This window comes from Equus przewalskii, chromosome 31, assembly GCF_037783145.1.
Source record: "Equus przewalskii isolate Varuska chromosome 31, EquPr2, whole genome shotgun sequence".
In the NCBI taxonomy this organism is placed as follows: Eukaryota; Metazoa; Chordata; class Mammalia; order Perissodactyla; family Equidae; genus Equus; species Equus przewalskii.
This window is the reverse complement of record NC_091861.1, coordinates 22,362,728-22,390,329: the sequence shown is the minus strand read 5'-3', so window position 1 is coordinate 22,390,329 and position 27,602 is coordinate 22,362,728. Positions and strand designations below refer to the sequence as shown.

General features: G+C 37.8%; 1 long non-coding RNA gene across 1 annotated transcript in view; it reads right to left on the bottom strand.

The window, feature by feature from the left end:
- LOC139080626 (uncharacterized) overlaps positions 1-27,160 on the bottom strand; it is a 66,349-nt gene extending 39,189 nt beyond the window's left edge. The window contains exon 1 of the long non-coding RNA XR_011535274.1: positions 26,979-27,160. This is a non-coding gene — a long non-coding RNA (uncharacterized lncRNA). The remainder of the gene's footprint in view (positions 1-26,978) is intronic.
- Positions 27,161-27,602: the final 442 nt, after the last annotated feature.

Genomic DNA, 27,602 nt, shown 5'->3' with positions numbered 1-27,602 from the left:
AGCAATTCTCTCCAAGTCTCATAGCAATTAAACGGCAGCACCTAAAGACATATTTGATTCTATTTAACTCCAAAACCTGTGGTCTTAACCACTGTATTATTCATGCTCTTTAAAGATTAGTTACAACTAGATATCTGCAAATATTAGTTTTGAACTTTTAAATTGATATTCAATGCCAATTTGCCAAATTTAACCTTATCCTCTCCCAACAATGCAGTTTTCAAATAGTTGGTGTCTTTTACAGTAAACACCCCCATTTTAAAAATTCAGCTATTTCTGTAGAAAGTTACAGCCCTTGTCAGACCCATTTAGAAAGCCTTTCCAAAGCACTGACCTTTTTACTTTCTGACTTATGCTACTTTTGCTTTAAAAATCTCAAAAACAACATGCTGATTATTTGGGTTATTAACATACAGAAAGAGGAAATGAGACCTGGTTGATAGTGCTAGAAATTGATAGTTTCAAATTCTGAACTCACTTCATAGCTTCCCAACTGCTTTTGAAGTGTGACTTTTATCAAGCCTCTTAACCCCTGGAAATTCCGTCTCTAGAAGGGTAGCTGTAAAATGCGCCATCCTCCATGGGATGCTATGAGCTGTCATTAATTAATGTTTTGTAGAGCACTTTGAGATTTGGTTTGAATGGTGCTACATCAATGCAAAGTATCAGTAAGCCACTTAAAAATCAAATTGTCACCTGCGCCGGGGGCTCAGGCAAAGCCTGGAGTTTGCTGATAATGAAGTTGGCTCTCGTGGATGTATTTTTGAAGCTAGCGAGGGTGGTGTTTATTAGAGCAACATTTTAATAAGGCTCTTTGTGAGCCTAAAGGAATAACGGAGGTGTGTAAATACTGTCAACTCTCAAGTACTTGAGCAGATTAATTGATTTATGAATTAACCATGGTCAAATGGGCAGGGACCCCTTTGCCTTCACCATGCTGCTTAGTGGTCAGCTGGTGGCTGATTGATGAAGCTCCAAGCACCTGGTAGGCAACAGACAAGGGGCGGAGCCGTGTAAGGAGCTCTCTGGTGAGAGCTGGAGGGGCTGGATTACCTAGGTCCCTTTTCTCTATATGGTCCTCTCTCCTGGAGAGGCCAAAGCCAAAGGTTTGGCTTTAATACCTCTCAAGTCTCCAAGAGGAAGGAAAATGAGCAACTACTGGATCTCAGTTTTAGTCAATCACTCCTAAGTCTGAACTTCTCCAAAAAAGATAAACTCCCTTTACTCTGCTGTGCCTTGTCCAAAGTCGACCCACAAATCTGTTCACCCACCCCAAATGCGTCCTCAAAAAATAAAGTGTTGACTTTATTTCAGCCATTCCTCCATGATATATGGTCTTCTTGTGTCCACGCATTAAATAAGACTTCACTGTTATTACTGACTAATATCTAACAAAAGAACATATTCAAGTGTATTTTGCGAAAAAAATTCCAGGCAATTTTTTTCAATAATATTCAAGAGGAAATACCAAATTATGATCTCCAGTCTGCCGTTCTGCCCTGGTATTTTGTTAGTGTCTATGGTACAAATGTTATTCAGTTAATTTCCCTGCTAAATGAGATGACTTTGTGACAGTTCTGTGCTCACAGATTCAGCTTTGCAACCACAATTGTTTACTTTAGCTTACTCACTGCTATAAATTAAGGAAGATGAGTTTAATTTAAGAAAATTAGGACAAAAAACATTCAAAAATATTTCTGATCATAAAAATAACATGTTGCTCAATATCTTATAAATACCTTAGAAAATAGTTTGCTTAAAATTCCTGGCAAAATTTAAAATGTAGCAGGAAATAAGGGCAAAAATATATTCAACCTCAAAAGTAAGACTTTATTTTAAACTAGTCAAATAAATATTGAAGAGCTATTCCAGGTAAAAATTACTTTAAAGAAATCAAGGAGAAATTACTTTTTAAACAAGGATATTTTATATCATTGAAAACTTTCTTATAGTATGAGAAAATCTGATGTTTAGTCATCAAGTATAACACAATAAAATTAACTTTCAGAAATTTGGAAATTTCTATTGAGGATAGTATTATTTCCCATTGAAGAGAGTATTGAGGATAGCATTAAAGTAGTATGCGTCTTTCTGGGAAACAATAAATGCCAGTCAACATCAAACAAAAATTTTTAGTGGTACTATTTCCTAGATAAAAGAGAAATTCTGTAATGCTCCCTGAGCATATGCTTATCTACGTTTTTCTGTACTTTCTGCTAGCAAAGATGTTGGCTGAATCTCAGAACAAAATTGACATTTATCCTGCCATTCTGTCCATTCCAGTGACAGATTAGGAGTACTGGTGAATCTCAGCAACAGAGATATAGTGCATCTCATAACATGAGAATAAAATTAATGTTCCCACATTCAAACTAGTTCACGGGAAAAAATAATAAAGAGAGTTTAAAAATATTAATTTTTTTAAATGTAATAAAGAAAAGGTGACTAAGCAAATGTGTTTTCAGATGGTTTGTAAAAGCTAAACCATATGCTATTTAAAGCAGAAGGAAAAGGAAAGATTGAAATTTAAATGATCACAACAAGATCAGGAAAAGATTAACCAAAAATTTTTTTAATAAAGTAGATGTACTTTATTAATATCAGACAAAGCAGTCTTTAAAACAAACAGCCCTCCAAGCTATGGTAGATTGAAAATATCTCCAGGATAGGTGTCACTCCTCCTACCAATAGAAGCTTATTCCCCCACCTCTTGAAACTGGGTTGGATTCGTCTTTCACTTTGACCACTAATCTGTTGGAAGTGATGTTGGATGGGTTGCTAAGGTAGGTTGTTATAGTCTTTGTGGCTTCTGCCCTCCCTTTCTTGGAACTCTGAGACCACAATGGTGTGAAAAATCCTAATCTAGTTTACTGAAGGATGAAGTGCCACCCAGAGAAGATGCACGCTGCCCCAGGCAACAGCCAGCTCCCACTGCCAGAAGGTTGTGAGGTCTTCATGGATCCCCCAGGTCCACTCGGGACAACATATGACTGCAGCCTCGTAAGTAGTCTCAAGCTAAAAAGGCAGGAAAACTGAGCACGTTGCCAACCACAAGAATCATAGGAAATAGTAAATCCTTGTTATTTTATTCACTTTGAAGTGGTTTATTATGTAGCAATAGATAACTGAAACAATTGTTTTGGCTGGAGAGAGGACTACACTGGATTGGAAACATGGCTACAAGAGGTGATATCTACATTCCCACCTCTTAAATCCAGACTGGTCTTTTGCCTAACTTTGACCAACAGAACATGTGAGAATTACAGAGCCTAGAACTTAGCAGGCCTTGTACCTTTTGCTCTTAACTTCTTAGAACCCTGAGATTACCTTGCTTTGCAAAAGCTCAGTCTAGCCTACCGGAAGAAGAGAAGCCATGCGGAGGATAACAGATTTGCCCCAGCCAATTGCCAGACAGATTACATGAGGCCATCCTCAACTCTCCAGACCCAACTGAGCAGTCAAAAGACTCCAACCACAGGAGAGTTCCTGAGCTAGGCCAGCAGAAGAATCCCCTAAGGAAAATTTTCTATATGAGCACCAGGAGACAGGCAAGAGAATAGTCATAGCTGTATTGTTCATAAAAGCAAAAGTTAAATAAATATAAAAAGGGAAATGTCTGTCACAGTAGAATAGATGAATAATTGTAGTTATAATCAAATTCTGGCATACTCTATAGCGCTGAAAATGAATGAACTAAGAAAGTTCTACTGGGTGATGTTAGCAAGATGGTGGAATAGGTCATTTAGCCCTCACCCTCCACAAAAAAACAGTTGGACACTATCCATGAACAAAAATAGCTCTGAGAGAACTCTGGAGTCCAGTCAAGGAGCTACAGAAACACAGTGAGGAAAAAAAACAGGAAGAACCACAAAGAAAAGGTAGGAAGAAGAGTTCCATTTCATCTGCATCAGCCTATCCCCCGGGCCTGCACAGCTCAGTGCCAGAGGGATTTCCTAGACCCATGAGGTCTCCTCAAAGGGGAAAAGGAAAACACAGTGAGCATCCAGCTCCCACAGCCTTTCTAGCCGCTGCCTGGAGAACCGGGTGCAGTTTCAGCCCATCTATCCAGGTCACTGGGGAGGTCGGCATAGCTGAGGCATGGGGAGACAGCTAGGATCAAAGAGGAGGGCAGGGCTATTAACATTAGCCACATGGTGTGTAATACCACTGGCTCCAGCGGCCTGCTCTGCAGGGGACCACAGCAGCCTTCCCCACTGTGGGCCAGAACAGTCCTCACAGCCACCACAGACCCCCTGCAATGTTCACCACCAAGGACTTCGCAGTGTTCACGGTTGTGGACACCAGCATTCTGCTTGCAGAGGCCCCCAGCAGCTTTATCCACTGAGTAAACCAACAGCCATGGCATCTGCTGCAGATCCCCTGAAGCTTTCACCACCAAGGGTGCCACAGTTTCTGCCTTCACAGATTCCAGCTGCCTGAGCCAGCACAACTCCCTTCCCTGGGCCAGAAAAGCCCCAGCAAGTACGACCATAGGCACCCAGCACTGAGATCCAGCACTGATGCAACTGGCTTGACCACTACCGGTGGTCTGGCTCTCTAAACATACTCTTACCATACACTCCAGCAATCACACTACCTGGCAGTGATCCCAAAGAGCCAAAAAGTTAGGTCCACACAAAAACTCACACACAAACATTTATATTAGCTTTATTCATAACTGCCAAAATTTGGAAGCAACCAAGAGGTCCTTCAGTAGATGAACGGATAAATCAAGTGTGGTGCATCCATACAATGGGATATTGTCAATGCTAAAATGAAATGAGTTATCAAGCCATGAAAACACATGGAGGAATCTTAAATGCATCTTACTAGTGAAAGAAGCCAATGCAAAAAGGCTACATACTATATGATTCCAATGACATGACATTCTGGAAAAGGGAAAGCTATAGAGACAATAAAAAGATCAGTGGTTGTCAGAGGTTTGGGGTGGAGGTGGAATGAACAGACAGAGTACAGAGGATCTTTAAGGCAGTGAAAAAACACTGTATGATACCATAATGATGGACGCATGGTCATTATACATTTGTGCAAACCCATAGAATGTGTACATTGAGTAGATGAGTGAACCATAATGTTCAGTATGGACTTTGGGTGAACTTTACCAATTGTAATGAATGTACCACTCTGCTCGGGGATGGTGATAATGGAGGGGGCTATGCATGTATGTGGGCAGAGCATCTGTGAGAAACCTCTATTGCTTCCCCTTGATCATGCTGTAAAGCCAAAACTTCTCTTAAAAAATTGCCTTAGTAAAAATAACTGGGAAAAAGACCTAAATAGACACTTTCAAAAGAAGAAATTCAAATGGCTAACAGGTGTATATATATAAAGGTGCTCAATATCTCTATTCATCAGAGAAATGCAAATCAACATCACAATGAGATGTCACCTCACACCAAATAAGGACAGCTATCATCAAAAGGACAAAAGACAACAAATATTGACAAGGATATGGAGAAAAGGGAACCCAGTACACTACTGGTGGGGGTGTAAATTGGTACAGTGCTATAGAAACAGTATGGAGATTCCTCCAAAAATTAAAATTAGAACTACCATATGATCCAGCAACTTCACTTCTGAATATACATCCAAAATAATTGAAATGAGTATCTTGGAGATATATCTGTACCCTCATGTTCACTGCAGCATTATTCACACTAGCCAAGTTGTGAAAACAACCAATGTGTCCATTGATGGATGAACGGATTAAAAAAATCTGAGATACAGATAGACAGACAGGTAGGTCAGTAGGTAGGTAGACGGATGTATATATATATATATATATATATATATATATATATCTCCAACCAATGGAATATTATCCAGTCTTTAAAAAGAAAGAAATCCTGCCATTTGCAACAACATGCATGGAGCTATGGGACATTATGCTAAGGGAAATTAGCAAGACACAAGAAGAGAAATACTGCATGATCTCACTTTTTGAAATCTAAAATAGTCAAACTCATAGAAGCAGAGTAGAATGATGGCTGCCAGAGGCTGAGGGAGGGGGAAATGGGGTGATGTTGGTCAAAGGTTGCAAAGTTTCAGTTATGCAAGCTGAACATGTTATAAAGATGTAATGTACAGCATGGTGAGGATAGATAACAATATGTTATTGTATACTTGAAATTTGCAAATATGATAGATCTTAAGTCTCAACACACAAGCACAAAATGGTAACTATGTAGAGGTGATAGATATGTTAATTAGCTTGATTGTGGTGATCTTTTCACAATGATTACATACATCAAAACATCAAGCTGTACCCCTTAAATATTTACAGTGTTTACATGCCAAAGATATCTCAGTAAAGCTCTTTAAAAACAACAAAAAAAGGTCCTGATAACTAGAAAAAGAGTTTCAGTTGTTAAAAGAAATCCTTAACAACCAAAACACGTAAAAATTACGTGTTAATTAATATCGCCTATCTTTCAGGGTACTCACATTTCAAAAGGAGAATGGCAAAATAAATGACATGATAGATCATACATAGAAAAAAATTTTTAATTATATCATCATTTCTTAAAAAAACTTTGATCATTTTTATTAACAATTTCTGTTTCTTAACATATGTTCATTATAAAAATGTTAAAGCTAGAATTAAATAAAAAGAAGAAAATAAAAAATCACCTGTAATCCCCACCCGGAGATAACCCAACATTTGGCATTAAAATGTATTCTAGTAAAAAAAAAAGAAAAAGAAAAAGAAAAAAGAAATGAATGAACTATGGCTGTATGGATAACTAGATGATTCCCAACAACGTAATTCTTAGCAAACAGGTTATAGAAGAAAAAATATGATTTGACAAATAAAGTTAAAAACTTGCAAATCTAAATAATATATTGTGTTGGATGTAGGTACATATTTTTCACTTATTAATATTTAACCTCAACATATACATTATATATATTCTTATTTACATATTTCACAACAAAAAGCAATCAAACATTTTAAAAGGAAAAGGAAAATAAAGTAAAAACAATCTCCTAAAGCCTTAATATGAATCGATTTACTTTGAATTACCAGTAAATAATGGTCCTGCCTAATATTCTCTACTTGGGAAAATAACAGAGCTAGAGCAATGTGTTAAACTTCCATAAATAATATTAATAATTTTAATGAGTAAGTTTATTATTTCTTATTAATAGAAAATTTCTTAAATTCAAAAATACTTGATAATGAGTCACTTTATATTGTTTTGCCACCCCTTCACCGAAGTTTATTTGTACGTCAATGTGTTTAATACTTAGTTTTTGGTAAACACACAGCTTTATCAAATTTGAATCTGCGAGAATGAATGATATCTGGATTGAGATTAATAAACTATTGAATTGGAATTAGAAAAAATTTAGGAGATAAAGATAAGGTGACACATTCTTTGTCCTTGGATATTCAGTGAACCAAATCATCGCAGAAGAAAACAGATGTAGTCAAACAAGCAATTTCATTGAAATAAACAATCAAAATTAATATGATCTATTCAGTTTCTCCATTTAAATTTTTTCTTAACTCTTTGATTGATCTGTAGGAGTTCATTGTATATTTTGGATAGAATGATTTGTCAGTTACTTTTTAATAGTGGCTTGTGCTAAATGAAAGTTTTAGTTTAATGCAGTCAAACATAGTACTCTTTACGTCTTTCGATCTTTTTTGGTTTGCTTCTTTAAGAATTACTCCACTTCCGTGAAGTCATGATAATATTTTCCCCTATTTCTTCCTAAGAGCATTAAAGGTTTACCTTTATATTTTATTCTTTAATTTGTTTAGGCATACTTTTTATGTGTGGTAGTATTGAGGTAAGGCTGAAATTTTTTTCCATATTGTTACTCAGTTGTGCCAGCACCATTTATTCAGGCATCTGTCCAAAACTCCAATGACCTGTGATTCATCTTTGTCACCTGTGAATCTGTCCATATATTAGTAGATCTGATTGTGAGTTTCGTATTTTGTTCTTGTAGTCTGTGCCAATGTTACAATGTTACACTGTCTTAATTATAACAAATTCAGAATAAGCCTTGACACCTACCAGAGAAAGTCTTCCTATGTTGTTTTTCTTCAACCGTCTTGATGACTATTAACCTTTTCATATACATATGTACATTAGAAAAAGCTTGTCAAGTTACACAGTTCTACTGGGATTGTGAGAGAGGTTGTATTCGCAACAAGAGAATATTGGATCACACATCATTAGCCCAGGACAAGATTAAAAGTCAAAGCACAGTTTCTTCTGAATGCATATCGCTTTTACACCACCGCAAAGTTGAAAAATCATAAGTTGAAACAGCATGTCAGAGACCATCTATATATCTTTTATAAGAAATATTTCTTTTCTTCCAATCTTTATACTCCTTATTTCTTATTTTTGCTCTACTGAATGGCTAGGACCTTTCATCCATTCATTCAACAAATATTTAATGAACACCTATTCTATGCCAGAAAATGTTCTAGGTACTTGGACTATATCAGAGAAAAGGAAACAGTAAATATTCCTTCCTTCATAGAATTTCAAATGTAGACAACAATAAACATGAAATGTATCACATATTAAACTATGTGCATTAGAAGCGCATTTGAAGATAAAAATGATATGGGGATAAAGAGATACAGGTGAAGAGGAGTGCCTGGGTTTGGAAGAGGGGAGGGGAGAGCACGCAAGTTGCAGGTAAAATCAAGCTCCCAGAGATGGTGGTGAGCAACCCAGTAAACACTTGAAGGCAGTGAAGCATGAACCATGAAGTTTCCAGAAGTAACATCACTGAAGGCAGAAGGAACAGCCTGTGCAAAAGCCTGGCTGGAGCAGAGTGACCACGAGAAAGAATAGTACCCAGGAAAAGCCCAGAGGGAAATGAGAGGCATGGAGTTCCCATGAGGCTTTGCAGGCCGCTGTAAGTATTGGACTTTAAGGAAATGGAGAGTCATTGGGTGATTTGAGCAGAAAAGTGAGGTAAATTAACAGAAATGAGAAAAACTTCTCTAGATCCTAACATTGCGATCAGCTCAGGGGGATAAAGGTAGACATAGGGAGAGAAGTCAGGAGGTGTTGCAATGACACAACAAGAGATGCCAGTGGCCCGGACCAAGATCCTAACAGTGGAAGTGTCAAAAAGTAGTTGGATTTTGCATTAAATATAAAATTAAAGCCAACAAGAACGCATTACAGATTGGATGTGCTGTGTAAACAAAAGAGAGATGTCATAGAATGCACCAAGTTTATGCCAAGTTTTAGAACAATTAGAAGGATGGAATTACCAATAGTGGGAAAATCTAAGATGGGAAATGCTAAGGAAGCAGCGAATGTAATTTCAGAATATTTAAATTTTTCTACAACATAATTTATCTTTAAAAAATATAACTTTGAAATAATTATTAAATAAAAAAATAAACATAGTTTATAAAGGACAATAGAGAAAATGAAAGAAGGAGCCGTGAAATATATCAATTATTGATTGTTATGATAGAATTAATGCCAAAAACATTTTGTTTCTGTTTTTCCAGCTTTATTTTGATCATTTGACATATAAAATTGTGTAAGTTTAAAGAGTACAACATGATGATTTAATATACATTTATATTGTGAAATGATTACCACAATAAGGTTAGGTAACACGTCTCTTACCTCTGTTAAAAACAAGACAAAAGGCCCAAAATGGAGTCACTTATGCTGAGCCCCACATCGCCAAACCAAGACTTAACTTAATTGCAGCTTCAGCTCTCCCAGAAGTGGAATCTTTTTTTTTCTTTTTTTTTTTTTTTAAGGAAGATCAGCTCTGAGCTAACTGCTGCCAATCCTCCTTTTTTTGCTGAGGAAGATTGGCCCTGAGCTAACATCCATGCCCATCTTCCTCTACTTTATACGTGGGACACCTACCACAGCATGGCTTTTTGGCAAGCAGTGCCATGTCTGTACCTGGGATCCGAACCGGCAAACCCTGGGTCTCCGAGAAGCAGAATGTACGAACTTAACCACTGCGGGCCAGCACCCAGAAAGGGAATCTTAAACAAGCCAACCAGGAATCATCTGATCAACACTAGTTAGGTAATCTGCCTGATAGACCCCTGTCATCACCTAAAAGAACGTAACTTTGCAATAAATAACAAACTGTTTTGCAGAGTATAACTTCCTTAATCTTGCTCCCTGCTGCCTGGAAAACTCATTTTGTACAGCTTTTAGGAGCTCTTTCTTATCTGCTAGATTGGATGCTGCCTGATTCATGAATCGTTGAATAAAGCCAATAAGATCTCTAAAATTTACTCAGGTGAATTTTGTTTTCTAAAATCTCACATAGATTCATTTTTGGGGCATGTGGTGATAACATTTAAGATTTACTCTCTTAGCAACTTTCAAGCATGCCATACAGTTTTTTGCTTCTTTTTTTTAAGATTGGCCCTGAGCTAACATCTGTTGCCAATCTCCCTCTCTTTCTTTCTCCTGAAAGCCCCCCAGCACGTAGTTGTATACCCTAGCTGTAGGTTCTTCTGGTTCCTCTGTGTGGGACACCACCTCAGCATGGCTTGAGGAGCATTGCTATGTCCTCGCCCAGCATCCGAATCGGTGAACTCCGCTCTGCTGAAGCTGAACACGCAAACTTAATCACTCTGCCATGGGTTTTTTTTGTTGTTGTTGTTTGGGTCTTTTTTTCTGCTTTTTCTCCCCAAATCCCTTAAGTAGATAGTTGTATATTTTAGTTGTTAGTCTTTCTAGTTGTGATATCGCCATGGGTTTTGTTAACTATATTCACTGTGCTTTACATTAGACCCTCATAACTCGTTTACTGTATAACTGGAAGTTTGTCCTCTGTGATCACTTAGCCCCCTGACCCTGGCAACCACCAATCTACTCTCTGTTTCTGTCTTTTTTGTTTTTGTTTTTTTTAAGGTTGTACATACAAATGAGACCATACAGTATTTGTCTTTCTCTGTCTGATTTCTCTGTCTAAGCACATTGCCCTCTAAGTCCATCCATGTTGTCACAAATGGCAGGATTTCCTTATTTCTCATTGCTGAATAATATTCCATGGTGTATATATATACCACATTTTCTTTATACATTCATCAGTCAACCAACACTCAGGTTATTTCCATATTAGTTATTGCAAATAATGCTCCAATGAACATGGGAGTATAGACATCTCTTTGAGCCAGTGATTTCATTTCATTTGGTTATATACCCAGAATATGAAGATTGCTAGATCATATGATATTTCTATTTTTAATTTTTTCAGAAAACTCCCTACTGTTTTCCACAGTGGATGTACCAATTTACATTTCCACCAGCAGTATGCAAGAGTTCTCTTTTCTCCACATCCTCATTAACACTTGTTATCTCTTGTTTTTTTGATGATAGCCATTCTAATAGGTGTGAAGTGATCTCTCATTGTGGTCTTGATTTGCATTTCCCTGATGACTAGTGATGTTGAGCACCTCTTCATGTGCCTCTTTGCCATTTGAATATCATCTTTGGAAAAATCTCTATTCTGGTGTTGTATCCATTTTTTAATAAAATTATTGGGATTTTTTGCTATTGAGCTGTGTATGTTCCTTGTATATTTCAGATATTAAACTATTATAAGTGTATGATTTGAAAATATTTTCTCTCATTCTGTGGGTTGCCTTTTCATCTCATTGATTGTTCCCTTTGCTGTGCAGAAGCTTTTCATTCAACATAGTCCCACTTGTGCATTTTTGCTTTTGTTACCTTTGCTTTTAGTGTCATATCCAAGAAATTATTTCCAAGACCAATGTAAATCTGCTTTTTTCCTATGTTTTCTTCTATTAGTTTTATGGTTTCAGATCTTACATTTAAGTCCTTAAACATTTTGAGTTAATTTTTGAGTGGTGTAAGATCGGGGTCCAAATGTGCTTACGTATGTCAATATCTAGTTATCCCAACACCATACATTGAGGAGACTATCCTTCCTCCATTGAATATTTTTGGCTCGCTTGTCAAAAATGTGTGTTTATTTCTGGGTTCTTGATTCCATTTCATTGCTCAGTGTCTGTTTTTATGCCAGCACCATGCTGTTTTGATTATTATAACTCTGTAGTACAGTTTGAAATCAAAATGTGTTGCCTCCAGCTTTGTTCTTCCTTTTGAAGATTGCCTCAGCTTTTCAGGGTCTTTTGTGGTTCCATGCGAATTTTTGGATTTTTTTTTCTATTTCTGTAAAAATTCTCTTGAAATTTTGATAGAGACTGCACTAAATCTATAGATTGCTTTGGGTAGTATGGACATTTTGACAATATTAACTCTTTCTATCCATGAATGAAGAATATCTCTCCATTTATTTATATCTTCTTCAATTTCTATCATTAAAGTCTCATTGTTTTCAACATACAGATCTTTCACCTTCTTGGTTAAATTTATATTCCTAAGTATTTTATTGGACTTTTCTGGTTGTTGTGTTGGTTTTTGCTTTTTTGCTGAGGAAGATTCGCCCTGAGCTAACATCTGTGCCAATCTTCCTCTATTTCATATGTGGGTCACCACCACAGCATGGCTGCCAATGAGTGGTGTAGGTCCATGCCTGAGAACCAAATCCAGGCTGCTGAAGTGTAGCACACTGAATTTAATCACTAAGCCATGGGCCAGCCCCAGTATTTTACTGTTTTTAATGCTATTGTAAATAGGATTGATTTCTTTATTTCTCTTTCAGATAGTTCATTGTTACTGTACAGAAATACAACTGATTTTTTTTTATGAAGATTAGCCCTGAGCTAACATCTGCTGCCAATCTTCCTCTTTTTGCTGCTGAGAAAGACTGGCCCTGAGCTAACATTCAGGCCCATCTTCCTCTACTTTATATGTGGGATGCCTGCTACAGCATGGCTTGATAAGTGGTGTGTAGGTCCACACCTGGGATCTGAAACAGTGAACCCCAGGCTGCCGAAGCAGAACATGCAAACTTAACTGCTGTGCCACTGGGCCGACCCTACAACTGATTTTTGTATGTTGATTTTGTATCCTGCCAAATGGGGCTATAGCCTAGTCCACAGGGATTTGAAGCCAGTTCCATGTAGCCAGGACCATGTTCAGTGTGTCAGCTGCCTTGGTGCAGGCCTGCCTTCTCAAAAGGACTCTCCTCGGTCTTGGACAGCCCTGGGGTTTCACAGTCCCCTACCTGGATCCCAAAGCCCCCACAAAGGCACTTTGGTCCATGGATGGTTGCCAAATTATTTTTGTTGAGGAGGGATATGAGTGGGGACATCTTATTTTGTCATCTTGCTGACATCACTCTCCATTTCTTTAAATAAATATAAATTGCTCTAATTCCCTTTCTAAAAGACCAAGCTTCCCCAATAAGTTTAAAAATATATGCTATTTACAAGAAAAACCAATGATAAAAATTTACGGAAGATCAAAAATGTGTAAAGTATGCCCAAAACATATAAATACAAAGAAAGCAGAATGTGAATACAATATTAGCTAAAGTGGGATTCAAGATAAAAACCATTACATTTTTAAAATATTAAATTTAAAGGAGTCATTTGCTGTTGATACAAGTTTCCGTCTCTAGTGATTATATAAAATTAGTGAACATGTAGGTATGTACTGAACATGGAATGAAAATGTATAAAAATATGTAAAAACTGTCTTTGCTTCTCAGATGTTGAAGTTCAATAAAACCCATACTTATTTTCACACACTGACATCCTAAGTCTCTTTCTTATTTTCATCTTTCATACAGCAGCTCTCTAACGATAATTCAAGCTATCCCAAAGTGGCATTGCCTGCCAGCCAATGCTGTAGGGACTCCACTCCTGGCCAAGACAGCATGAGTGTTGACAGGTGAGCACTTTTAATGGCACCAGCTGTTGGCAGAGATGAGAAGCCCCCTTACCACCCACAGAACTTTCTGTTACATAATCAGTATGCCTCGTGAACTATAAGGAGGCCACAAGAATGAAGGGCAGCAGCACAAAAATTATGTATGAACAAGACTACATTTTAGTCCATGGATTGTTGCAACGCTGGTTTTTCTTTTTAACTTAGTAACGCAAAATTTTGCTAAATGCTGAGTAAGTTTAGGACTCGGGGAAAACAGCCGTAGCTGCTTATGCATACTTGAAAAATAGATATTTACAGAAGTCGGCATTTGAAATGTAAGTGACTAGTCTGCATCCTAGGCAGCCAAATGGGTTGAACAAATTACACTTTATTGGTTCTCCTGCCTGCAGGAGGCTTAAACTTTCTGTGCTGCATATCTCAGACATGGCTGTTAAGTTGTTGTGGTCACAGAAAGGGGGGCAGAAAGGAAAGGACTGTGTGTCACTTCCTAGCAGACGTTTTAATAGCCAGCACATGCTTTGACAATTTCTTTTCTCCCTCAGCTATACTTACCACCAATATTCGCATAGCCCCTGATACATTATTCTGGATCCCAGCGTGAGGGCTATGATGAAATTGAGCAGAACCCCAGGCCAGCTCATACATGCGTATGGCATGGGCGAGAAACAAATTTTGTTGCTGTTTTAAATTTGTCAAGACAACGTAGCTTCTGTTTTGAATAATAAACCAAACTTGGAAAATCCCCTCCCACCCCGTTCAGACTATTGCAGACTACTGACTGTTTCACGCATTTCACATTGTTCAGAGTAACTGAACAAAGGCCTAAATGCACTTCGACATGTGGACGGTTTTAATTGACACGGCATTGAGGAGAGTGGTTTCGACCTTAGCGAGAGCCCTAGAAAGCACTCATGGGGCACCGGGGTAAATACACACATTCACATCGTATGCTTCACTTGTCTGTGGTTTAAAACAATTACCATTTGCTGTGCTCAGAATGTAAATTCTCTTTAAATGGGAACACGCACCATCAAGCCTTCCTTAGATTTTTATCTCCAGAAAAGAACCTCTCGTTTTTAAAATTTCACTTTTATTCTGAACTACTTATTTGACCTGCCACAACTAAAATTTAATATAATCTGGAAAGACAATGGTCTCATGTTTTTCTGTCTACCTTGGGTGTTAAAACCCATTCGATCTGGAAGCTATCCAGAAAAAAAAAAAAAAAGGATGTTTATCTAAATGTTCAGAATCCAAATGGTAAAATAATCAGGTGCACCTATATTATAGGATCAAAACAGTGGCTATGCTAATGAGCTCAGCAAATTCTGTCAATTAGGGATGAAGGAAGAGCTACATTATGTGTCAGCTTGACAGAGGCCACAGACCTCTGATTTCCTGTATGACTTCATTTGTCTTTATATCACTCTGCAACATTTTCAAAGAATACTCCTCTCATTCTATTCTGAAAGCAAAATTCTAAAATGGTTAATTGGTTTACTATTACTGCATTTTTGCCGTTAAAGAACAAAGTGACACAGAAAGATCAGATTGCTGGGCCAAGAACACAGAGCTATATATTGGGGCATAAAGATAACACCACAGATCTCTAGTCTAGTTCTTGTATCTTACAACTTCCTTACAGTTACGTCTCTTCCTATTTGATTACCCAATTTCTTAACTTGGTTGTGAAAATTGTCAAACTGGAGAACAGCCAGACTTGCACTTCATTTCTGTATATGCCCTAACTAAGCATCTGAGACAGGCTTTCTTGAATAGTAATAAAAAAGGGATATTTTTAAGAATGTGTAGGAAATACTTGGGGGCTCCAAGCATCATTTGAAGTCTTAGTCACAGAATCCTCCTTCTTTTTCGAAGCACAATTCTTTCAAGCATTTAACAGGCTTCATTTCTACCTAATGCCAATCTTCTCCCCGCGCCTATAACCAAACTCAGAATTCTGGTTCTTGGACATAGATCCCCAAACTGCTCTATTTCTTTGCTCTCTTGCCTTCATGCCCTCTCAAATGAGTGGTCATGCACGTTGATCTTTTTGGTTTCAGTAGACGAACCACAACCTTGAGCGTTTGTCCTTAATTCGTTTTACGTCATTAAGAACTTTTGTTTGGGCCCGTTGTCTTAAGTTGAACTTTGCCTTGAGGCTCAATAATCTATTGAGGATAATTAACAACAGGTGTGGAAACCATACTCTCAATTTGGTCTTTGGCAAAAGGCTGAGCTTTAACAACTGAAGGTCGCTCAGAGTTTTCTCAAGTGTTTCTCATAGTCTCCTGCCATTTGAGTTTAAGAAGCACTTGCCTTTTTGAGCCCCATTTCTGAATGTTCTATATTTCTTTTAGTTCTTGTTTGCAAATTAGCGCATTCTTTCTACATTTATCTCTTTCTTATGATACTATGTTAAACACGGCCAACAGCACACAAGATGAACAAATAATATTCTGTTCTTTAACCTCTCCCCCAAAGCCAGAAATTCATTTTGTCCATGACTTGCCTCCCATATCACCAGAGGTAACTATTTTACTGTATGATTTGCCACTGAATGACACGAGTCAACACCACTCAAGCCTCTGATACATGTATTGCTTCAGGTAAGCCAATGATCCATACTTTCATTATTTCTGTTATAACAACCTCCAAATCCTGACACTAATTTTTTTTCCTGAGGAAGATTCCCCCTGACCTAACATCTGTTGCCAATCTTCCTCTTTTTACTTCAGCAAGATTAGCCCTGAGCTAACACCTGTGCCAGTCTTCCTCCATTTTGTATGTGGGTCACTGCCACAGCATGGCTGACAAGCAGTGTAGGTCCACACTGGGGATGGGGATCTGAACCCACAAACTCGGGCCACAGAAGTGGAGCACACGAATTTAACCATTAGGCCATGGGGCCAGCCCTCTGATAAAGTAATTTTTATCCCAGTCTATAGGAGTGTTTTTTTAATAATGAATTATAATAATTCTTAATAATTTTGGAATATGAACCTATTATATGACTTCTCCTTTTTACTTTTTTTTGTGTGTGTGTGAGGAAGATTGGCCCTGAGCTAACATCTGTGGCCAATCTTCCTATTTTTGCTTGAGGGAGATGGTCCCTGAGATAACGTTCATGCCCATCTTCCTCCACTTTGTATATGAGATGCCTCCACAGCATGGCTTGATGAGCAGTGCATAGGTCCACACCCAGGATCTGAATCTGTGAGCCCCAGGCCACCAAAGTGGAGCGTGTGAATTTGACCACTATGCCTCCAGGCCAGCCTCCCCTTTTTACTTTCTAATGGTGTCTTTGGATGAAGTGAAACTTTCAATATCAGTGTATACCAGTGATGCTCAATGTACTTTTAATTTATTTAGGCCAATATACCACTATAAATTACATGAATCTAGAAATCTAAGGGTAGAGCTAGTAATTGCTTAATAGAAATTGGCTAATGAATGTATTCAGACATCAAGACAACTATGCTTATAAGGCTTATGTCTGTTCACTCAACATTGATTCTTTTTTTTTTTTTTTTGAGGAAGATTAGCCGTGAGTTAACATGTGCTGCCAATCCTCCTCTTTTTGCTGAGGAAGACTGTCCCTGAGCTAACATCCGTGCCCATCTTCCTCTACTTTATATGTGGGACGCCTACCACAGCATGGCTTGCCAAGTGGTGCCATGTCTGCACCCAGGATCTGAACCGGGGAACCCCGGGAGGCCAAAGCAGAACAAGTGAACTTCACTGCTGCGTCACGAGGCCAGCCCATCATCACTGATTCTTAAAAAAAAATCTTTTTTGGGGGGGGCTTAAGAAACAGAAATTTATTCTCTCAGAGGCTTCAGGCCAGAAGTTCAACATCAGGTTCAGTGGGCCAAAATCAAGAGCCACTCTCCTCTGGAGTGTTGGCAAGGCCACATGTCTTCAGGAAGCTATAGGGAAGAATCCATTCCTTGCCTCTTCCAGCTTCTACTTGCTGCCAAAATTCTTGATCTGTGGCCATCACTCCAATCTCTGCCTCCATCTTCACGTTGCCTTCCCTTCCATGTGTGTCATCTCCCTCCTCAGTCATTTCTGACCTCCTCTACACCTCTTGTCCCCTCTTGCGGGGGAATTCTTAAGATTGCATGCCACCTCTCAGCTCTGCAAAGCCAGACCAAACATTGAGAGCCACCCATTTGATTTCCCTAGGGTAGTTCCCTAAAATACTCAAGTTTGTGTGTTTTCTCCCAACCCTGCAGATTCAGGCAGGCTTTCTGCACAAGCTCGCAAGCCATCTGCAAAGTCTTGCTCTCCCCATCTGCAGAGATGTGTGTGGAGCCAGCCATGAGGCAGGAGGGGGTGAAGCACATAAGGCATTGGGGTTGCCCATGGGCCAGTTGGACACAGGAGAAGTGTCCCAAATGGCTCATGGGTAGGCTTCTTGATGATGGCCGTGATGCTTCTACAGCCCTCTGATGAGTTCCAAGCCCTGTTTGCTAGGCTCCCAGCCTCACTTCACCTCTCAAGCATGCCAATTACCTCAGGATTCTGAGTGGGATGAGAAAAGTAGGCTTCTTGGGCAGTGTTCTGCACAGCTGGAAGGCACTCACTCACTATGCTCTCACTTTCTCCCATTGTAGGTATCGTGGGTCAAGGAGGGTCTCTTGGCACTGAGCTTTGCTGCCTTGGAAGACGGTTGATGCAGGTAAAGTGAAACTGTTCTTCTTACCCTATTCCATGTGTCTATTCTTGGGTATTTGCTCCAACAATGTGCTATCATTTCTCCACTGGACTCCCACAAAGGTATCCTCACCCATGAGTGGTTGATAAAATCAATGTTGTATGGGTAGATAATGGCAGAAAACTATTCTGCCATCTTGCTGACATCCCTCAAAAAAAAAATCTATTATAAAAAATGTAGAATGCTCAAAGCACATATGATATGAGTATAATAGCAATGGCTTTACAATTCAACACCATTCATAATATGACTATAATTTTCTTAAGCTCTCATTCTTTAATATTACACATAAATATGCTGAATTATGTTTAAAAAATTAAATGCACTCACTTCATCTGGCAGTTTCTAACTCCTCATTTCTTTAAACTAAATTAAATAGAAGTTCTTCAAAAGCTGTGACAGACATCACAATCAATATTTAGACATTATCTGGTTCCTATCAGGCACTGTTGTCGCATTAACAGGCAACTTCATTAGAGGCTTTGGAAATCAAATATCTGGGTTCAAACTTGCTAAGGAACCTGCTCTAAGACTCAGAGATAGTAATCAGAGCAGAGGTATCATACAAATAAATGGTTGTTGGATAACAAGAGCACAATGGCATTTATCTGTATAAAATCTGACATCAAGTTGAATAAGAAGGCAGAATTAAATAAATGAGTTCATAACAAATAATTGAAATTCATGCGATCTTTCAAAAAAAAAATCTTAGTTTCCCTGCCATAATATTCACCTTCTCCAGCCTTGAAGTTTTCTCTTCCAAACTTCCCATTAAATCCTCACTGAGTATTTGAGACCATCTTTAAACCCATATTGATTTAATTCTAACAGAAATCACTCTAACTTTTCAACCCTTTAGTGGAATAATCTTCCATCCAAACAATATAAAAATTCCTGTGTAAACCTCGTACAATACAGAAATACAATTCTTTTCAAGAACACTTCTGGATAGTTATAAAATAGTCAGTGAGTCCGTAGTACATTAAATTTGAATCTCAGAGAACCATCAGAAAGCAAAATATTTAGCACCAAAATAAGCATTTAATAGGAAAGTATGCTGGAAGAATATGAAACAGTCATGTATTCTATTTCTATTTGAAGTTTTGTTAAGTTGTTTGCCTAAAATCAGGGAAAAAACAGCGCTTTAATAAAAAAAAGTCATTCTTATTTCCATATTTTCAAATGACCAGTTTGGACGGATGACCTGCTTCCATTCTGTTTTAGTTATAGGTGGAGAGCCTCATATTTTCCTATGGCTACACGACTAGCTTTTATTTTAAACTTTATAGGTTCAAAAATACTTGAAGCTGTCAAGTAAATTCAAAAGGCATGTTGGCATAACGTTGAATGTTTAAAATACTTTTTAAATAGCGGTCTTTATAGAAAAAAATCAAAGCAATGTAAATTAATCCATTAAGGCAGGAGAAAATTAGGAAGAGGGGGAGAAGGGAAGAGAGAGTAGGAGGAGAGACAGAAAGGACAGAAGGGAGCAGAAGAAGGAGGGGAGGGAAAAAGGAGAGGACAGGAGAGGGAGTAAGAGGGATGGAAGGCAGAGTGGACAGAAAGAGAGAAAAGGTAGGTAGCTTGCCATCCACTAAGGAGACAATTATACTTGAAAAATATGTCACTGAATCAGATGCATATCAAATAAAAATGTTAATCTTCTTAGCATGAACTTAAAAGTCTTGTATTATCTGAATCCTGCCCTAGTCTCAACTCTTAGCACTTTCCAATATAAACTCTCAACTCTAATCATACCACATTAGCTACAATTGATGACTATACCAACCTCTCTCAGACCACCGGGCACTTTGGTTGTCCCTTTTTCTCCCTCTCTTGCTTCCCTTTCCATACTCTCGTCTCTAACCTTCTAGGCCTACAATTATTCTTGAATATCAGCTCCAATCTTGACTCTCTGTTAAATGTTCCCTGAGCTGCCTGGCTCTTCAGAAAAATGTGTGTCCCCTCCTCCATTCTCCTTTAGCAACTTGTGGAAGCCTCTGTTCCAGAACCTAACATTTGCATGGTGCTGTCAACAAATATGAGCTTCATAGGTATTGGAACCACATCTTAACCATTGCCATACCCTCAGCAAAGGATACACTCCTCAACTCCTAGGAAGTAATAAATGTTTGCTATTATGAACATTAGTCGATGTTAATTATTATGAGATTGAGTGAATGAGCAAATCTAATTATGAATTAAATTCCCTTTAAACAAAGTCATATAAATTAATTATGCAATTCATTTATATTGGTCAAATTTGCTTGATAATTTCCAACACTTTCTTATAGTTTGTTGATTATGGACCTAGACTCACATTTAATTATTGCAAAATGAACTTTTCATGATGTAGCCAGAATGCTGTGAATATGAAGTCTACAGAGAGTTCACAAAGTGCAAAAACATGCCAATTCTGTACAAAATAAGGTCTGTGGAGCTCAGGGTGCTGTTGCTGCTGAGTTTGCAGGAGCATTTGGTAATTAATCCAAGCTTTGGGGAATCCCAAATGTTGGCAAACATGGTTTAAATTTTAAATCTGTTGTTGAAGGGGCTTTCCGGAGTAGAGATCATGCTATAAGGAAAAAATATATTTGAGCTGAACTTGCATTTCTCATTTGGTCAAATGAGTACCACACATATTTATGGAAATACAGTTTGATTTCATCAAAGCTTGCTTGAGAATTCCAGTGAATATAACATAAAACATTTCTGTATAATGATTTGATTATGCATGAGTTAGCTGGTGGCTATAAATTAATTTTTAAATTTCTTATATTGGATACTACTTGGTTTTATAATATTAACTTGGGATTTGTTGTAAGTAAAGGATTTGTTTGGCACCCTCTGTCTCAGAAATGTGAGTCTACTTGTGGATATTGACTGGGCAACTACATAATGTTTTCTGCAGCACAGGACCGAATATAACCACATCAAACAAGTCCAGGGCAGAAGGGAATATGCAAAATACCTGGTATGTGTAAATGAGCTGAAATACATTCAGCTGGGCACCTCAAAACCAGGAAGTTGGAAAGACATGGAGGAATTTCAGAGACACAGCGAAATGACTTTGGGAAGGATGAGTGATTCATACATCAGACTAAATCCTTCGATATGACGGATAAAAGACGTCTAAAATTGTAATAACCTATTACAAACATTTGAGAAGCACAAATATCAACAAGAAAGGGAAAAATCATCATGGTCATAAACCAAAATGTAAACCATTTAAAGATAGAACAACTGAACTATATTCAAAGCTGGGAAAAGTTGGCCCAAAGAATGATCCTTCACTATAACTTACGAAAATCTCTAGAGGGTAGGGTAATGTGAATCAAATACTAGAAAGAGTAACAGATAATTCTGGTATAATATAGAGTCAAAAAATTATAGTTGCTTATTTTTGGAAGGGACCTCAAAGGTTATCTTTTCTACAGCATATCCAACGCTTAATACATTTGCAAACATAGTTTGTAGACTTCCAAAGATAAAAAGACAATCTACGAATTGTATTCCTATTTGGGGGAGTGGGGAATCTCTAATCACTATTATCACTAATCTACTGCTAGCAACAGCATGTTGAAATAGACATAAAAATAAACGGTTACAATGCAATGAGAAAACATCCACTTCCAGATGCAAGACTTCTTCCCTGGCACCACAGCACTAGATCGCTCTGTAACTGTCAAAACACATGGAGAAAAAGCTAAGTGCCCCTTATCTCTTTACAAATAGCCCTGTGCTATTCTAGCACGTTCCATACTATTTTTCAATTTTTGATTGCCTTGTTAGCGTGCCCTTCTGAACTTAAGCTGTCTGAAGACTGTGTTTTCATCTTTTTATTGGTAGTACTTGACACAATGCCTAGAAAACCGTTAGTTACTCAATAAATGTTTTTGGACTATAAACATGGGAGTTCGGGAAGCTCAGCTCATTGGAAATTATGATAGTCAAGAAAAGTATTAAGGACTATTTTGGCTTGCATAGATTCATAGGCAACAGTTAGACTTTGGATAGTTCAAGGTGAATGAGGAGGGCATTCCACATGATGAAATCTTAAAAAATGGTCAGATGTCTCTGGATTTTTTATGGCATGTTTTATCTTTTGCTACCACCAGCATGGATAACTATCTAACCTTTAGATATTTCATTTCTCTTTAGATGACTATATAAGCATAAAGAAAACTTTTCTGAGGATTTAGAAGGATTCGCTTTCCTTAACTATTTACAATGTAGTAAATACAGTTATAAATGGAAGTTCGGCAGGATATTTTCCATGTCCCTCCCTCCCTTCATCCCCATTAAAAATATGGATAAGAAAGATTAACATAGCAGCTAACAATTTACGCTAATACTATTTATTTAGTGAATAATTTATTATTTAAGTATTGTATGTAGCAGACCATCTCCCTTACACAGACACACACACAAGGAAGAAGAAACGAAAAATCATAAGACTAATCTGAAAGGAAGCCCACTCTAAGGATCTGAGCTAGGAACCTCTCAGGGGTCCAGGGTATCAGATTTGCTGGATCCTGAGTTTCTAAGAAATCTTCCTATGGTGGCCCTCACAATAATCTACCTGTACACTGATTCCTCATGTATATTTGTTGAATTCAATGCATTCTTCACAATTCCCCACTGAGAATAAAGAAGTGCTGTGATAGTAAAATGCACATTGAAGCATATAAGTATCTTAAGAAGGAAAATATATAAATCGGGTCAGACGGGGAAGAGGTTAAGGAAATTGGGAGAATAATTTTATCAATTATTGGCAATCATCATGATGTATGTTTGGAATCGGTATAAGAAAGAAATTTCTAATAATTAGAGCTATTCAAGATGAAATAGTTTCAGAGAGTAATGAACTCTAATGATGGGAAGTGCTCAAGCAGAAGCTAAAGGACCATCTGTCAGGGATGCTGTAGAAAGCAGCCTTTCATTGAGTAGGAGGTTATGTAAATTATCTCTAAGGCTATTTCCAACTCTGGAGATTCTGTAATTCACTGAAGTAGAGCTTGAAGAAAACCCCAAAGAACTATTAAATAACTCTGTATCACCAATAGATATACCAGCAGTTAATTTCAAACCAACCATTAACTTCATCTAAGCATTTAATTTGTCTCAGAAATTTGAAGAAAATGGCCATAAAAAAGGAAACAGAAAAATCCCTTACCTGCATGGATGATCTACTTAAATGGTTTTCAGCTTGCGCTCTTCAGATCGCCCGGGGAGAGAGGGAAATCTTGGACCTACTTCAGAGGCAGCCTTGAGGCAGGAAGAATTGGAGGGCAGAAAAGGGAACCTAAACACATGAGGATTCAGATCCCCGGGACCCACTATAAGCAGGGCAGCTCACCTTTATTTCTTTAAATATTAAACTTCTAGTAACAAATATTATTTGAATAAGAGAATTCGTGGCTTAGGAATTTTGATCAGCACTGACATTGTTCATTTAAGAATAACACAATTTCTGGTTAAATGAGCATTTTAAAAAAACATCACAGCAAGTAACAGAATATTGCAGATCCATTGTGAAAGTTATAAAAAGAAAATAGTTTTGCCCCAGGGCCAAACAATTTAAACATGCTATTTGAGTGGCTATTTCAATACTCAACATTTTGGTCCACTAGAATGTATGGATCATAGGTATTTGAGGGGATCAATAACTACAAATTTTGTTCATTGATATATTCCATGAATCTAGAAAAATGCTTGGTATGGTTAGTGATCATTGAAGTTTCTTGAACTAATTAACAGAAATGTCAGTGTTTTCCCAATTTAGGCTAACTTTTTAAATATTACATTGAATGTTCTGTTTTTAGCTAGGATGTAGGAGTTCATAAAAGAGCATCACTTCAGCCTTCACTCTGAGAAAACAGTGGGTAAAATAAAATATTATATATTTCTTCAACTCCACTGAAGAACTGTGGGTATAAAGAAAACCAGAAAGGGATGAGCTCTCTCTTAAAAGTAGCCACTTTTAAGCATGGAATATTAGCTAATTCCGAGGCACACTGAGAAAGAGTTAGCCTTCTTTCAGCAAAAAAGTTTTGCTGGTAAAAGGAAGAACTAGCAAAATTTTCATAGCCATGCATTTGCTGGTATGATGGATACAAATCTGAAGGAGTCCCAAATACAGAGCTTGTCCTCTTGTCCACTAATTTTACCCCAGAGAAAATTTGTAGAATAAGTGACATTGCTGGAACCTAATAGAAAGGCTGGGCAGAGGAAGAGCTTACCATCTAACGGTGCAAATGGAAGCAGCCTGCTCCCACCCCAAAGACATCTGAGACCAGAGCTGAACTGATAGTCATTAATCCAGCCCAGATGCAATTCAACTCCTCATTAGATCAAAAAGACCAAACCCTCACCCTAGCTAGCTGGCAAGGAAAGTACAAGATCTTTCTGAAAGGCAATGTTATCTGCTTCAGTCTCCATTGTTCTTTTTTATACACTCAATAGCATACAATAAAAATTTATGAGACCTATGAAGGCATAGACAAATCTGACCCATAATCAAAAGAAAAAACTGCTAACAGAAGTGGATCCAAGAATGACCCAGATTCAGACCCAGATGTTGGATTTAGCAGACAATTATGTGTGTGTGTTTGTGTAACTTTGAGTAAATATTTTTCAAAGCGTATTAAAAGGTAAGAATTCCACAAATTCTAAAACTATAAAACCTAAAAAATACCCGAAAAGGAATTCTAGAGCTAAGAAAAACTGCATATTTGAAATAAGGAAATCATCGCATGGGTTTACAACAGACTAGCTACAATGAAGAAAGGAGTAGTGAACGCAAAGAGGGCCTGATAGAAATTATTCAAATAGAAGCACAGGAAAAAAACAGAACCAGGGCCTCGGAGATCCATGGAATGAGAAATATTTATATTATCTCCAACAGACGTTTATATTGGAGCCCCAGACTGAGAGGACAGACAGAGCCTGAGAAAGAGTCCAGCCATGATATTTCCAATTTTCTAAAATTAAAGAAATTCATGAACCCATATGTTCAAGAAACTCAGTGAACCCTTTGTAGGACAAAGCAAACAACAACAACAAACCCATGGGCATATCATAGTTTTAAAACCAAAAATAATGGAACTTAAGAGCAGCTGGTGGGTCACATTATGTTCAGGGTGAAAGAATACAGCTAAAAGATCAAAGATTTACAACTTTAAAATGCTGAAAGAAAAAAGAAATGTTCATCTTGCATTCTGTGCCCAATGAAAATATCTTTCAAATATGAGAGCAATTAAAGAAACTTTCAGACAAATAAAAGCTGGTATAATTTGCCTCGAGAAAACTCCACTGTTAGAAACCCTACAGAATGTTCTTCTGTCAAAAGGAAATGATCCAAGATAAGAGCCCAGATGGCAAAATGGAATAAAGAGAACCAGAAAGGGATAGTAAGTGAGAAAACATAAAATATTATTTTAAAAGTTTATTTAGAAGAATATTGACTGTGTGAAACAAGTGCGATAATATATCGTGGTACATACAGCACGTGTAGGAGTAACAATATGCCAACAATAGCTCAAAGAATAGGAATGGGAGTGCTGCATGGTTTTTATGGTGATTGTAAAGTAGAATAATAATTCAAAGTGGATTGAGATAAGTATTTAATCTCCTGCGTAACCACTAAGAATATAATACAAAAATGAATAGCAAAAGAGCCAATGGAGGGATAACGTGAAATAGGAGCATATCCAATTAATCCCAAGGGAGGGAGAAAAGGAGGCAGGAAGAAACAGAGAATAAACGACACAAGCAGAGAACAAACAGGAAGAGTGTGGACTTAAATCCAAATCTATTTATCATATTAAATGTAAATAGATTAAACATTCCAATTAAAGTATGGAGATTATTAGATTGCTGTTTACAATTATCTGCTATTTACGAGACATACTTAAATATAAGGACATGATGAAAAGGATGGAAAAGATAAACCATGCAGGCGCTAATCTTAAGAAATAAAGTATAGCTATATTCATAGCACACAAAGCAAACTTCAACACCGGAAGTATGGTGCAGGTGAAGCAGGGTGTGTCATAATAGTCATGAGTCGCTTAACGACAGGGACACATTCTGAGAAGTGTGTCGTCAGGCAATTTCATCGTTGTGTGAACATCACGGAGCATACTTACATACACCTAGATGGTACAACCTACTACGTGCCTGGGCTATATGGTGCTAATCTTATGGGACCACTGTTGTATATGCGGTCCATGGTTCACCAAAAGGTTGTCGCCAGGCATGTGACTGCAATACAATACACAAGTAATAAGGAGGGGTTTTCTTCTTTTTCCTCTCAACGCCCTGAATTTTCCAACATCACCTCTTTATCCTAAAAACAATAGTGTGTGAGCTTCAGGATTGCTTCAACCTTCAAACAAATCTGCTACTAAACATCCAGGACCACAGCCAAAACTTTGAGACATTCTTACCTCTTTCTGGGGGACCGGCCTGGTGGCGCAGTGGTTAAGTTCGCAAGTTCCACTTCTGGCCTGAGGTTTGCCAGTTGGAATCCTGGGTGCACACCTATGCACCCCTTGTCAAGCCATGCTGTGGCAGTCGTCCCACATATGAAGTAGAGGAAGATGGGCACAGATGTTAGCTCAGGGCTAATCTTCCTCAAAAAAAAAAAAAAAAGTAACTGAGTTATTTCTCATTTTTGTTACTTAGAAAACTACTCTCATCTGGTGCTTATACTTTTTCCCAAATTAAAGCTTTACCGAATTTTAATTCTCAGGATAATATTTTTAAATAAAGCCGGTTTAAGTATTAGGAAATAAGTCATAAGATGTACCAGTTTACTGACCAAGCGCTAGGGAGGTCGAAGAAAAATAACTCCTGTCACTGAGCACCCACAGTTTAGTTACAGAGACAAATAAGCAAGTAATTGCGATGCTTTGTGAAGGGTGTGCAAGGACCGCTCCGAAGCAGCTATGGGAGGGCAAGCAAAGCATCTCATTCATTTTAGATTCTGAGAGGGAGGGTGGTCAGGGAACGCACAATGCTGTGAAAGGAGCACCCTGTGCAACACATTGTAAGTCGGAAGAGACCATCAA